Below are 15,218 nucleotides of genomic sequence, written 5' to 3'. Positions count from 1 at the left end.
ACGTAACTATTATGCAATGTTTTGATGCATTATATTTGCCATTTAGTCTCATCCAGTTTTCTACGTAACAATGGTGTGCAGTCATTGCCATTTAGTCTCATCCAGTTTTCTACGTAACAATGGTGTGCAGTCATTAGGGTTTTTTTTTTTTCGAGGAGGGAAGCATGAGATATGAAAAATGAGCAATGTCCTCGCCGGTATTCTAAATAGCAAAAATAGCATACATCTGTATTAATTATTATTCATCTGAAGCATAACTATCCCTTGTTGTTATTGAAGATGACTTGTTAAATATGATAAATTTCAGAGTTTTATTGTGTTTGATTTCTAATAGCTACTGAAGGGCATGAATAATTAGTGATTTTAACGCAGTCTTTTTTTTGTAACTTTAAAATCATACAATTCTCACAAAACAATTACTGTATTTCATGCTAAGTTATTATTTCGAATTAATAATTTCCTAAACTAATAATCTTCAATTAGATCGATGTCTTGAATCCGATATTAATAACTGTGTGCATATATGAACGCATTTTTACGCCTTTAAACCCTTACTCTATACCGATAATTGAAAAATCACACAAATTAGTAATGTCCAGACTGTTCATAAATTTAGCTGCTGGCTTTATTTCCTTAAATGATGTTCTTAGATATGTACTTCCGCGTAAGATGCTTCTCAAAAGGAGGCTGTGAATTTTAAGAAAATAATTTCAGTCTTTTAAGAGAGTTACTTTGCAATATAAAATTTAACTTTTTTTATAACCTCGTAAAACAAAAGTCTAAACAGTATACTATCCGTATGCCATAATATATTAAATGCTAGAAGGTTGCTTCCATTACACGTTACGCCCACCAGCGAACGAGCGGTAAAGTCGCTGAACCCTGGTAGTTCTGTTCGAGTTTCGAATACCGCAAACGGATTGGCTGCATGGGCATTTTCGTGGTTTTCCCATGTGTAACGCTTATACAAACCAGTTTCCCTTAAAAGATCCTCCACGAAGGCATCCCTCCCTTTAGACAGATAGCCCTCGAGGCTTTGCTGTAATCACATAAACCAAACTAATAATTCGATCAGTATTAGGCACGCAGAGCCTATCTAATACGTTTTCAAATAACATTCCTTATTATCCGAAATGCATGGTTGGATTAATAGTTAAGGAAACGAAGCTTGAAACCGCTTTCTGTAAGTGCCTATATATAAGAATTTTGTACATTTATTCTTCAAAAAAAGGAAGTATTTTTTTTCCGAATAATTTTTACATACTTGTGAGAACTAAAGGAAGTATTGTAATCGCAAAAAAAATTCGGATTTGTTATGTATCTAAAAATTTGGCAATGTTTTAATTACTTTTTTAACCCTTAACTTTGACTCAACTTATGGTGCCGGACAAACTAACAAAAAAATTCAAACATAATCAACACAAATCTAATTCATAATATATCAAAAGATCAATCGAATAAACAATTCTCTATCATATCTATTAATCGTATAGTGGTATTGGTTTAGTACAATAGGGCGCGTTGTGAAGCCCACTAAAGAAAATCAGTAACCTAAATTCAATAAAACTCTATGTTTCTTAAAAGCCTCCCGGCTCAAACAAATGTAGGGACATGACAGACCACAGTAAATTATACACTAAATTAAACAAATGAAACATAAAATATATATCAAACACATTTATTAATTTCTAGAATATTCAAACATATGATAACTAGGTAAACTGATCAGTCCCTTACAAATTAACCTTAAGATGTAAATTAACATATATATCATTTTACATAACTCGCAATTTAGGTGGTTGTACCAATTTTCTAATCATTCGTTTACAGGTATATTTAAATAACTTGTCATTACTTAAATCTTCAAATCATTTCGTTTTCAAGTACATTAATATAACTACTCATTATTTAATTCTTCTATTCACTTCGTTTACACGTATATTAATATAAGTATCATTACTCGGTTACAGTTTAAATAGAAAAGACAGAAAAAAATCACTCACAGGGTGAAGTTCATACATCAAACTCCTATTTTCTCCCGTGTGCCACCATCGACGGATAAATACGGAGTTTTAAATAGTTCAACAGATAGTCCTGCTTATTTCGTTGACTGATTAATACGGAGTGTTAATAGTTCAAGAGATCGTCCAACTCATTTCGTTGACCATTCGAAGAAATCCATAAAACCCAAATCGTGCTGCTTGCCGAATGCAGGTCAATGATACACACTGCATTCAGAAACACTTCAATCAAGTCAAAATCCCAGGAAAATACTGGTATCAGGCAGCCTTTCTTTTAATCAGGAACAGTAACGCTTCAACAAATTCTAGACCCAAGGAAGACACAGGTATCGGGATGCTTCTTTTCAATCCGGAACAGTCTTTATCAGGAACGCTTCAAAAAACCAGGAAAAACGCCTTGAAATGACCCAAACTGGAAAGGCACTGGGCAGGATAAGCAAGAAACCCACTGGTATCTGCATCACCCTGAGAATACCTATTTACAATTCTCAGAAAATTATAATGGAGAAACGACGATGCTGTAAATTTTTGCGATGAGCTCTAGAGCTTTTTTTTAATGTAATTTCTCATCTGATCAAAGCCGGGAATCCATAGCCGCCGCCCGCTGGTACACGCCGCTCGCTGCAAGGCAAGACCGCAACAGGGCAAACTTCCCATCTTTTTTTTTTCAGCTTAACTTTACATCGCACGACTCAAATCAGACTCCAAAACCAACACAATAGCCGGCTCTCGCGAGAGCAAGACCCGCAAGGATGAAGCCCCCACTCTTTCTCTTAGCTTGAAAATCAAAATCAGAATAATGAACTCTAGCCTGGTGCAAGCACCCAGGAAATCTCTGTTTCTCCGCCTCTGTAAGTTCATAGGCTTTAAAAATCATAAAATTAAAATCACACCAATGCCGTAATTTTACGTTATCTAAACTGAGAAAATGACACACCCATGACGAATCAAACACCAGAAATCTGACATTGCAGTCCAAAAACATCTGTACACACAACGTGAGAAAACAAAATGGGATCCCCCCAACTAACAAACGGAACTAAGCTTTACGAGAATCCAATTACTTAAACTTAATACACCCCCCACTGTCTTGAAGTAAGCAAAACTGCAACTTTAACAAAGCGAAGGCAAGACGATTTTCGTTGTAGTAAAGGCGACAACAGAACACCCTACTGCCTCCAATGTTAGTAAAAAGGCCATAAACCAATAAACCAGATGGTTCTTGCAACCGTTTCCTGTCGGTGTTACACTACTTTCAAGAACTACCAGTTAAATAAGACTTTAACAATTTAAAAATATTTTTTTCAGATTAAAATATACATGAATACAAATAAAAATATTAGAATAATAATAACTTAAAACACATATTAATAATTAAAATTCGCGACATAACAGATTCCAGATTTCAGCGGAAATATCCATTTTGACCACTTCCAAATCCATTTTGACTATTTTTTGCGTTACATCTGTCCGTAAGGACAGAATAAAGGACTTTTTATTTCAAAACGGATTGTAAAATGGATATGTACATATGTGCGAATATATTTTGCATAAGTCCAAAAAACGGTTAGCCGTAGAACAGGTGATGGAGGACGGGGACTCCTGGTGTTTAACATAGGTAAACAGCCATGTGTCCCACGCCCTCTCCTATCTAGGAACAACAACTTCCTAGGGGCCCCCGTGAGGTTGCCTCGGGCCTCCGAAGCTTATTATACAGATCTAAAGATCAATACGTGGCCAAACAAGGGCGGAAGATTATTGTTTGACAATCGCTACGTATAGCCGTTGAACAATGAAATTTTGTATATGGGACTGCTATAACATCTAGTTGTGCACCTCCCTTTCTTGTTCTAATCGGCAGTACTTGTAATCCAGTAATACCAAAGGAGTATATATTTATATACATATATCCGGTTCACAATTTCTAGCGCAGCCTTTATTTTCGTAATCGTTGAACGTAGACATATACTTCCAGTTACAAAAGTGCTTCAAATGACGAAAATGTTCATGTTTTGGAAATTTCAGGTTTAAAAAAGAAATAATTTTAGATAGATAACCAAATTTTAATTTTAATCCAGTCTTCCGGTTCCTATGCTGATATTTGAGAAAGTTGTGTATTCTTTATGAAAGAATAAAAATACACCAAGTTTGAATCCCATGAAACAAAAATTGACCAGGATATTTAATTTCAGAATTGGCAGTTTTTGATGCAATTTTCAACTTGCCTTGAGATATCTCTTAATTTAAAATAATTCGAAGGAATATGTTTAAATGAAGTTCAGCAAAAAATGTGTATAATTTAATACAGCATAAGTCCATAAGCATAAGCATGTGCAACAAGCAATGCAGATTTCCACAGCACATATGATTTTCTTATTAGGTACTTTTATGCTTTCTAGCGCAAAAAGTATAAGCTCTGATATAATAAGCTTATGATTGATATAAGTAAAATTGAAAAAAGTGATAAATTTTAATTTTGTTCCATTTACAAAATAACATTAATTTCTGGCATTAAATAAACCTATATGATTTGTGAATCAAACCCGTTTTAAACAAACGTACATTATTTAAAAAATAATGAATAAAATCTATAAGGAAAAGGAAAAAATCTGAAAGGCATTTTTTCATTTACACATACACGCGCGTTTGGAGAGCGTCTGGGCTAACGCCCCTCTGGGCTAAAAATATTTGAAAACAGCTTATCTTTAGAATTTCCGATAGACAGCCTCGCGCTCTGAAGATAAAAATATTTTATTCCATACAGTGTGTTGCCACTGCTTGCTTTTAAATCCTTGGGTTTCTTAACCAAAAATTTGTTAAATTTTTACAAAATATGAAATAGGTAATAAAACAAATTCGAAATTCAAGTTTCAAATTTCCAGGTGCCCATATTCAGGTGGAGGACTACGTGATTCAAAATTTGCTAGCTTTAAATATCGTTGTTTTTTCACAGTGCTAAAAACATACATGCATTAATGCAGATTCTTCATTATTTAATATCTTTAAATATAATATAAGGAAATACTATATGCTGACAATAATTTCAAAAGTGATACAGCCGTTTATAGTGACTCGACACAAAATGCCGTTTCGAGATTAATAGCCCTTCTGGACTAACTTCCCTTTGGGTTAATAAAACGTTTCCAACTTCAGTTAAGTTTATATTTCATCAAATTCCACTGCATCGGTACCACTAATAAATCGTTGACTTAAGCGATGAAATCGTGGTAATTCATCCTCAGCTCCGATCGTCAAGATCACATATTACAAGAAGATACCTTTCGTTATTATTAATCAAAAAATTACTTTCTTTTACTAATCAAATATAATTTTCATTCTGAAACAAATATATACAAAATACTAGATATTTAACATCTTAGCAATTAAACTCAGTGCTTCGCGATAAAATGTTTTTTTTTTTTTTTAATTTGCTCTTAATTTTATTACTGTAGTTGTAAAGATATATAACTATAACATACTTGGTTATGTTTTTCACGTTCATAAAAGTTCTTTGTAAAACGAAAAAGACTTTAAAGAAATTAGATACTATTCGAAAGAAAAAGACTTAAAGAAATTAGATAAGATTCAATTTTAATGCTTTTACAATCCTTTCTATGAAAACTGTCTACGTATTTTTACTTCCTTATACGAAGTAAAGGAAGTATCGTAATCGTGAAAAATTTAAAGTATCATATTTCAAAGAAATTATCTATTTCAACTGCTCTCAAAACCGTTTAAACGATGTTTCTGCGTGACATCTGTAAGTACTGACAGAATAAAAGCCTCTTTTAACAAAAAGGATTGTAAAATGGATTTAACAATGGATTCAAAAGAGATTTTTTTCCCTTGACGTATGTACGTATGTACATAGTAATGCGAGATACATACATACGTAAGTTGTACATATGCATAACTCAAGAACGAGTAGCCGTGGAACGTTGAATTTTCGTATATGGGACTGCTATAAGCCGTAGTTGTGCACCTCATTTTTTGTTGTAATTGGCTGCATCAATCGTACATAAATATATATATATATATATTCTCACTCTGTTACTTGGCTCGGTGAGATCAATTTTTTATTCATATATATAGGTAAATTGTGCATTTCTTGCGTTAACGGTTATTAAATTATGTTGTTCTTATGTTCTGGTTAAGTTTTTATGCCTTTAGTTAATCTGCATGAAATAGTTATAGAATTATCAGCAATATAAATGCGGTGAGTCAAGCCTAACGAACCGCCATTTGTTTGCGTTTGAAACTAAGTAGAATAGTGAATTATGTCAGTTTCTGCAGCCTGAATGTCTTTTTGCAGAGTGGGACCAAAAGTAAACTTTCAGTTTTGTGCACCGAAAAATCTGCCTTCTTGCCGGCTGGCCGAACTGCTTGTTTTTGCGTAGAATGTTTTTAAACTGCTTTAACTGTATTTGGTGTATTATGTTTTTCTGTATTTTACAATTTTTAATGAAGATGTTTTGACTTTTTATGTGTTTTTGGATTGCCGCGATGAAAAAACTGAATTAATTAATTGAGAAATATATCTCTAATGAAATTCGAGGAAATAAGTTTAAACAAAATGCAGCAAAAATGTGTATAATTTAATAGGCCACACAAGGAAAGAATGTGGTGTCCACACCAGATTTTTTAAATTAATGAAACAAATCATTTTTTATCTAAAGTTTGACTAAGCTGTACTGAAGATTTGTCTGAAAAAGAAAGCTTTAAGCTAAAAGGAAGTTCAATAACTTTCAAATAAAAATACTTTTTCAAATGCATCTAAAAGCCGTGATCTGAATTGGACCGCACCTTGTTATTATATGCATAAAAACATAATTACTGACATCGTTGATCGATGTTCTCCGCGCTTAACAATTGCCAAAAAGAAGAAGAATTTGAAATAATACTACTAAATAAATTATCCACATTGAAGACGTGAAATTCAGTTTCGATGGTAAAATGCTTCTTTCAATAACGTAATAAATATTTATCAGGTATAATGCGTCAGAGATGGAACCATTCTGTACTTTCCATTTTATTATGTATATATAATAAAATTAAATATATATGTACGTGTGTGTGTAAGATAAAAATATGTAAATCAGCTTTATAATAGAATTTAGAAATAGGCACTTTTAATTCCTCATTTTTAATTTGGGTATTTCCTCTCCTACTCTAAAATAAAATAATAACATTTCTGGACTGCGTCATTTCTAGATAAATCTATTGGCCATGGTTTTCATAACGCTGGTGATGTAGTTAATGCAGAACCTAAACTCGCAATTTCGAGAACTGAAACCGGTATAAGCTAAACTAAAACCTCCTCTTGGTGAACCTCCATATTGGATAATTGTGCATTTTTAGCTTCAGCTCTTCTGCACTCAAGTTGCTATTACACTTTGCTTGCTTTGTCGTTCTACTAATTATGAAATTATCTAATATGTCATATTCTGTATAAAATAGTGAGGTGCGTATTGCGCCCCTAATCTTGTCTTATGAAAAATGGAATAGTTATTTCGTATCCACCAATAAAAATTATATTCAATTCGGCCACATCTGTTTACAAGTCTGTCCTCCGAATACCATCTTTCCAACAACGCAGTAAAGTCTCCCCAAGATACAATGCAGAGAACCGTCGTCAGTCTTTTGCAACTTACTCCAAGTCATCTTATTACACACACACACAAATATATATATTGTTGTGTGCATACGTAATAGACTGAATGTACTAGTCCGATGAAAAGTTAACAAAATTTATTCTTATTACAAGAAATAAAACAAAATTCTTAAATTTTTCCTCACAGATATTCGTACAATATCACAATATCACACAGTAGTTGTATTTTAAACTACTAAAACGTTAAACAGAACACAATTCAAACCGCAGAGAAAGCTATTCCGATCTCAAAATTACAGCGGCTAAATAAACGACAACTTAGTAAAGAACTGAGCTGAGATGTTTTTTCTTCGGGTTTTAAAAGCTTTTTAATCAGTCACGAGAAGCTTCTTGTAATTTCTCGATGTTTCTGGAAAACAAAAGATTAGAATTACGGTTACAGTTAACACACAATTGCATTATTTCAATTTAAATATAAATTACGAAATATCTATTTATTAAATGCGCGTGCTCCTGTATTTTTACTTTCTCGGCGTAGCTATCTCTTAAAACTCGTCACGCGCTGCATTGCATGGGGAATAAAACAATTTTAATGACAATTCTACTAAAAATAGCTAACTAAATACAAAATCCGTAACAATATATAAGTCTTTATAGTCATAAAACAAATATTAGAATATCTAAAAGTTCGCACTCATAAAAACAATGCTATATAAAATTCTGATATACTGTAGAATCATTATGTTATTTTGAAGCAGAAGACATGAAAAACGAGCAATATCCTCGCCGGGACTCGAACCGGGACCTCTCGAATACGCTCCGAGCGTGTTACCGTTACATCACGAAGGCATTAAATACCTTATAACATATATATAAGAATGTTAAATAAAACTGAGTTAACATCGTGGTCTTTTTACTTCCTTGTACGAAGTAAAAAGGAAGTATTGTAATCGAGAAAAGTTTCAGGCAGCATATTTCAACGAAAATATCCATTTTGACCGCTATCGAATGCAATTAACGATGTTTTTGCGTGATATCTGTACGTAAAGACAGAATAAAAGACACGTTTCCTCCAAAAAAATTATAAAACTGCTTTAAAATTAATTCTAAAGAGAATTTTTCGTGGCGTCTGTACGAATGTATGTACGTACGTACGTACGTATCTCGCATAACTCAAAAACCAGTAGCCTCAGAACGTTGAAATTTTGTATATAGGTCCGCTATAACATGTAGATGTGCACCTCGTATTTTGGTTGCAATCGGCAGCACCAAACGTATATAAATATGTTTATATATATATCCACTCTGTTACACGGCTCAGTGATCTCAGTTTCTTTACTCTTATATGTTTGTAAATTGTACATTTTTGCCTTAAAAATGATTGAATTATGTTGTTCTTATCTTCCCGTTAAGGTTTTTATGCCTTTAGTAAATCTGTATGCAATACTTTTAGAATTATCAACAATTATAAAGTTTTTTGTTCAAGTGCCGGCTAAATAGTTTTTTTGATGGCGGCCATTGCTTGTTTACATTTGAAAAAGAAGGATGGTGGATTTGTTGCCAATCTAGAGAAACTTTGCTTCCAAACAACAAAGGTAACGCCTTTATTTATTATTGCGAATTAAATCATGCTTAATCTTTTCTGGAATTTTTTCGAGGAAATAAGCGTTTAAGATTTACTTCGTAATTTTTAATACAGATATTTTGAGTTTTTATGTATTTTTGCCTTCTCGCGAAGTGAGAACTGAATTAATTGAATGAGAAATACTCAATCGTCTGTGAGAAACTGTTTCTTTTTTTGTTTTGTTTGCTTAATTTCTTTTATACATCGTTCTAGCTTTATTACAGTATTTGAATAGAATATGTGGCAACGATTAGATAATTCTTTAAATGATACAAATTTTGTGCATTCTGAGTTATAATATGAACGAAATATAATACTGTTAAGTGAACCTAGCGCCAGAGTGTCACTACGGTGAAGAAATAGGGTGAATTTTAAAGAATGCATTTATTCTATTGCGCTGTCGGCGAAGTAGATTTAATTCAATCTAATAAGTTTAAATGAAATGCAAGAAAAAATGCGTATAATTTAATATCTCGTACAAGGAAGTCATGTGGTGAACACAGCAGATTTTTTTAACTTCATTTTGATTAATTATCTTTTCTTTAATGAGTACGTAAGTCTCCACGTGGCATTAATTGACAAAGACATAATATTGCATGTGGAAAACTTTTTTTCTGCCGATTTGTTTTGTTGTTTTGAAAAGCGCATTCTAAATACAAGATTTCATAATTTGCATCTTATATTTCTAGGGAACTAATTAATCTAAAGTCTTAAAGTAGCTGCTGAACCTACAGTTGTTTCAAGTAAAAAATTGACATCTTCATATTACTAAGATAAAATACGATTTCTTTCAGTCTAATGACATTTTTCATTTTTCATTTTTTAAATATTTTTTAACTTTTTGAAAACTGAAAGGTGAATATTTCTAGATATTATATTTTAACCTGGAGTTTTTAGATTGTAAATTTTATTCTTTTATATTATTATTATCTTTTTCTTTTTGGAGAATATGTGTTAATTTCTTTTAACACCTGATATTCCGCCATGGCAAACTGATGGATCAGAAGAACAGAAAAAATACAGAAACAGCCCTTCTCATTTTATGCAACGTCAAGCATAAAATGAGTTTTTGCGAGTAACGGATAGTTAGTATGTTGCCATTCGGCAAAGCATTTTTAGCTTTGTTTAATATCATAAACTCTTTGAATTATGAGACTGTAATGTGAAGCTTCTAGATAGCAACATTTTTTAAATAGCATTTTATGCCAGTGTTTGTATCCTTTTACGATCTCGTATTTGTTTAGACCCATGACTGGTAAAGAAGAATTCACAAACAGTAGTTCTTCATTATCTGTCTAACGCCCATCAGAAGCTGAATGGATACGATCGTGGAAAACCGGTAGTTCGATCTGTTTTAAAACCTAGTGATCCAATTTCTTTTCGTAGTTTTTCTTTAATGTACACTTCGCACAAAAGAAAAGAACAGTTCCATCTATATCTCCCGTTTTATTGGATCGGCTGTTGAAATTTAACTTGTCTTTTCCATGGCTCGAAAACGCGATTTGGGATATATATTAGCTTGATATAAAGTATTGTTCCAACATTGGTATTGACACAAAATCAGAGAAAATCTGAAATGACAACATATTTTTCCATAATTCAATCCTAACTCAATTATGCCAAAATGCTAAGTTTTCTAAAAATCGCAAGAGTAGCTTTTAAAAATTTAGCTTTCAAAGTTTTAGCTCCTCAGTGTTAATTGAAATTGGTACACATTTATTCATATCTCTTTTTTCATTAAACAGTAGAGTCTTTAGGTGTTTTTGAAGCAAGAGATGTTAAAAATGAGCATTGCTTTCGCCGGATCTCCAACCTGGACCTCTCAAATACGCTTCGAATATGCTACAGTTACACCACGAAGGCATGCTGGAAGAAGGGATAAAATACCTTATGAAACTTGCTTAAATTCTTCTTTCACTGTTCGAAATTTAGGACCAGTCCAAATAAAATTCGCTGAACTTCCTGATTTACTTTTAAAGTTTGTACTTTTTAGTAATTTTTATAAATTTGTAGTTGTAATATTTTTAAAGTTATGGTGCCCTACTGTCAAAAATTAAATGCATTAACGGCGTATTCGGTTGAATATGGTAGATGAAACAGTAATAGATTGGAATAATTACGGGGCAAGTTTGTATACATAGCGTTTTAAACAAAGCTTTATGCTAACACGTTTTTGGCTTGGTATAGTAGATAATGGCAAAGCGCACTAGGGCTATCTGCCTAAGAAAATGAAGGACTTTGCTGAGGACTTTCTAAGGGAAACTGGCTCATATACACGTTACACATGGGGAAAACCACGAAAACGCCCATGTAGCCAGACCGTTCGTTTGGAATCGAAGCCAGGTCAGAAGCCAGGCTCCTACAAAATCGAAGATCGTAACAAAATACAGTGGAACCTCGAGATATGAGTTTAATTTGTTCCAGCATTGAGCTCGTATAGCGAATTTCTCGTATCTAGAAACAAACTTTCTCATTGAAAATAATGGAAATCCAGTTAATTCGTTCCGATTCTCCAAAATCTCATTGCCATCTCACCTGCAGTTGACGTACCTGGTGTTTTTAGGAAAGATCTAAGTACAGATTCTTAGCGCAAATAATAGCTTCCGATAGTGAAATGCCTTTTAACTGCTTCTCGTTAATCCACACCAACAACAGCTTCTCAACATCTAGGAGTTTTGCACGATGGTTGGAAGTAAAGGTAACTCCTTTGAATACATCAGTTTCTTAATTTCTTCCTTCTGCTTCAGAATAACGCAGATCGTCGATGTCAAACGGCCCGTTAATCTTTGCCAATTCCGTCACTCTTACACCACGCTTACGTTTATCTATGATTTCTTTCTTAATTTCAACGGCCATGGCTTCCTTCGTTTTCTTGTAAAGACATTAGGGACTTCGCCGGGAATCGAACCACGGACCTCTAGAATACCGGCCCAAAGTGCAGAACCACGAAAGCACGTTAGCAAGGCGGTAGAAATACCTTATATACCCCTCCCTTTCAAAGGGCGACTGGGGTTTTAGGCGATCCAATCGCCAACTCGTGGGTGAGAAGAACCCTCATCCAACACCCCTTTAGTTCGGGTTCCACTGTAGAGACATTAAGCTTTTTTGGAAGCAGGCAAGATGAAAAATTAACAACCGCCTTCGCCGGGAATCGAACCAAGGACCTCTGAAATACCGGCCCAGTGTGCAGAGCCACTACACCACGAAAGCCCTCTAGGAAAGCGGGAGAAATACCTTATATTTTTTGCAGCACTATCTGAGGTAACAATCTTCCTGGAAGGCATCATGAAATTATTATTTTCAGATTAAATGTAAAAATAATTAACTCACAAGCGCACACACATGTCGATCAAAGAACACTGAGTCATCTGATGAGGGTATTCCCCAAGTCGAGCCAGATCGGGAAATGAGCCACGCATACTAACAGCCTCTCTCGTTGCTCGTTACTCGAGTCAATGCTCGTATTTAGAGACGAATCTTACTTTCCTCCTATCTCGAATTTCACGTATATAGAGATGCTCGTATCTCGAGGTTCCAATTCCATTTGTGAAATTAACGAAAGCCCCTTTACGAAGCTCAAAAACGAAGCGAGTAGAATGCTGATTGTTTAGTGTCAATTCTTGAGAAATTCTAAGAAACGATTAGTGCAAATATGACAGGATATCAATCAACTTTAATGGTTTGATGGCAGCTAACTTTCACAGTCGACGAGATAGGTAAGTATCAATGTTTTTGCTATGCACTTAATTTTCTTGATACATAACTCAATTCATACAACTTGCTGTGTAAGCTCTTATGAGAAAAAAATGAAATCAGAAAATTAAATGTTTTTGTTGGTAAATATGTGTAAGAACAATTTGTATTTCATTAAAACAGAAGAGAAAATTAATAGAAATATCGTTTTCATTAAAATTAAGGAACACATTTAACAGTATCATTATAATATACGATAAAGCATTTATAATTTTTTTTCTTTAAATGAAGATTTTGTTTTCCTTTATAGTATAATTTTCTTCATAAAAAACCTTTGTATGATGCAACCACTCAAGTTCGAAAGTTAATTCTACTCAAAATTTTGTTATGTGTAATATGTAATTTTTACATGTATATGTATATGTATACTTGAAGTTTCTAAAAACATACATCATCTTAAAATGTTACTATTTAATAAATTAAATTCATATTAGTTTCAAATATTAAATCTTATTATTTAATAACTATATCTTAAAATCGCTAATTTATTTTTTAAGTGCGATATTGATGAAAATTTCTGCAAAAAAATTCAAACCGTTTTTCATACTAGTTTTTACAAAAATAATGTAATACGTAGGAATATTATTCAAGCAAAATTCAAACAGTTACGTTTATCACTACAGCTGAAATTAAAATGAATTCAAAGCAAATTATTCGCTTCTCTCTATATCGAAAAATCATTCATGCCTATAATTAAGAAATATTGGAAACGAATACTTTGTTTGTTTAAAACTTTAACACTTATTAACGCTTGTAAAGGTACAAACGTTAATAAGTGTTGCCTACAAACAAATGATTTTGATTACGCAGTATGTTAAATGGAAAGAAACAAAATATTTCTAACTGAAGTTTGTTTAATCAGTGTATAGATTTTCCCAGCATCAATAGAATTTAATTAAAAACCTAATGATAAAACTGGAAATAATTTACTCTTAGAATTTCTAATATGTTCTGTGAAACATTTATCAATATCGTATGTAGTTATGCAAATGTGTAACTAAACCAATAAACATTTTTAAAGTTGTTGATCAAATTTTCTATGTTAGCATCTGCCTCCCAGACGGTATAGTGGTTAGGGGAGCCTACTGCGGTACAGAAAGGCCCAGCTCGAATCCCGAAGAAGACATGGATGTTTGTAAATCTTTACAGTGGAACCTCGAGATACGAGTTTAATTCCTTCCAGCATTGAGCTCGTATAGCGAACTTCTCGTATGTAGAAACAAACTTCCCCATTGAAAATAATGGAAATCCAGTTTATCCGTTCCGCACCTCCAAAAATATCAATTTTTCTAATAATAAATACCACTGGTAGATAATATAACCGTAGTTTACCTTTACGATAGCTTCTAAGACACCGACATTAACTGCTTCTCGTTAATCTAACCAACAACAGCTTCTCAACAGTTTCTAGAAGTTTTGTACGTTGCTTGGAAGTAACTGTAACTCCTTTGCCTACATCAAGATTCTTAATTTCTTCCTTCTTCTTCAGAATAGTGCAGGTCGTCGATGTCGAAAGGCCGTAAGTCTTCGCTAATTCCGTCACTGTTACACCACGCCTATGTTTATCTATGTTTCTTTCTTAATTTCAACGCCCATGGCTTCCTTCGTTTTCTTTGCAGCACTATCTGAGGCAACAATATTCTTGAGAGGCATCGTAAAATAATTACTTTCACGTTAAATGTAATAACCAATTAACTCACAAGCGCACAAACGCGTAGATCAAAGAACACTGAATGATCTGACAAGGGGATTCCCCGAGTCGAACAGGATCGGGAAATAGCGCCACGCATACCAACAGCTGGCTCATCGCTCGTTATTCGAGACAATGCTCGTATTTAGAGACAAATTTTCCGCTCATACTTTTCTCGTATATAGAGATGTTCGTATCTCGAGGTTCCACTGTAGAGTCCGTACGGCATGGGGCCCTCTAAATATGCGGGGAGCCGAAAGTCCTCTCGAGAGGTTGTGGTAGGGAAAGAAGGGTAGGAGACCCTCTGACTCGTCCGTCTGGGGTGCTCCCCATCAAAACTGAACGAAGTTCTACTGTCACCTGTATGGTACTCAAGGCTCTTGCCAACGACAGGCGCAATCTTGCACTCCTTGCCACTCCTTGCCACGATGAATTTTGTAAGCTTGTTCTGATATTCTTGTCAGACAAATGAGATTAGTCTCAACACATATTAGTATATAATAATAAGTATTTAAAGTG

At 33.7% G+C, this 15,218-nt stretch overlaps 1 protein-coding gene across 1 annotated transcript in view; it reads left to right on the top strand.

The window, feature by feature from the left end:
* The window catches only part of LOC118195599 (uncharacterized), a 58,328-nt gene that overhangs the window by 1,030 nt on the left and 42,080 nt on the right, over nt 1-15,218 (top strand). The window lies entirely within an intron of this gene.

This window comes from Stegodyphus dumicola, chromosome 9 (assembly GCF_044657685.1).
Source record: "Stegodyphus dumicola isolate Sdum_Otavi_A_Nest chromosome 9, ASM4465768v1".
Lineage (NCBI taxonomy): Eukaryota > Metazoa > Arthropoda > Arachnida > Araneae > Eresidae > Stegodyphus > Stegodyphus dumicola.
This window is presented reverse-complemented; position numbering and strand designations above follow the sequence as displayed.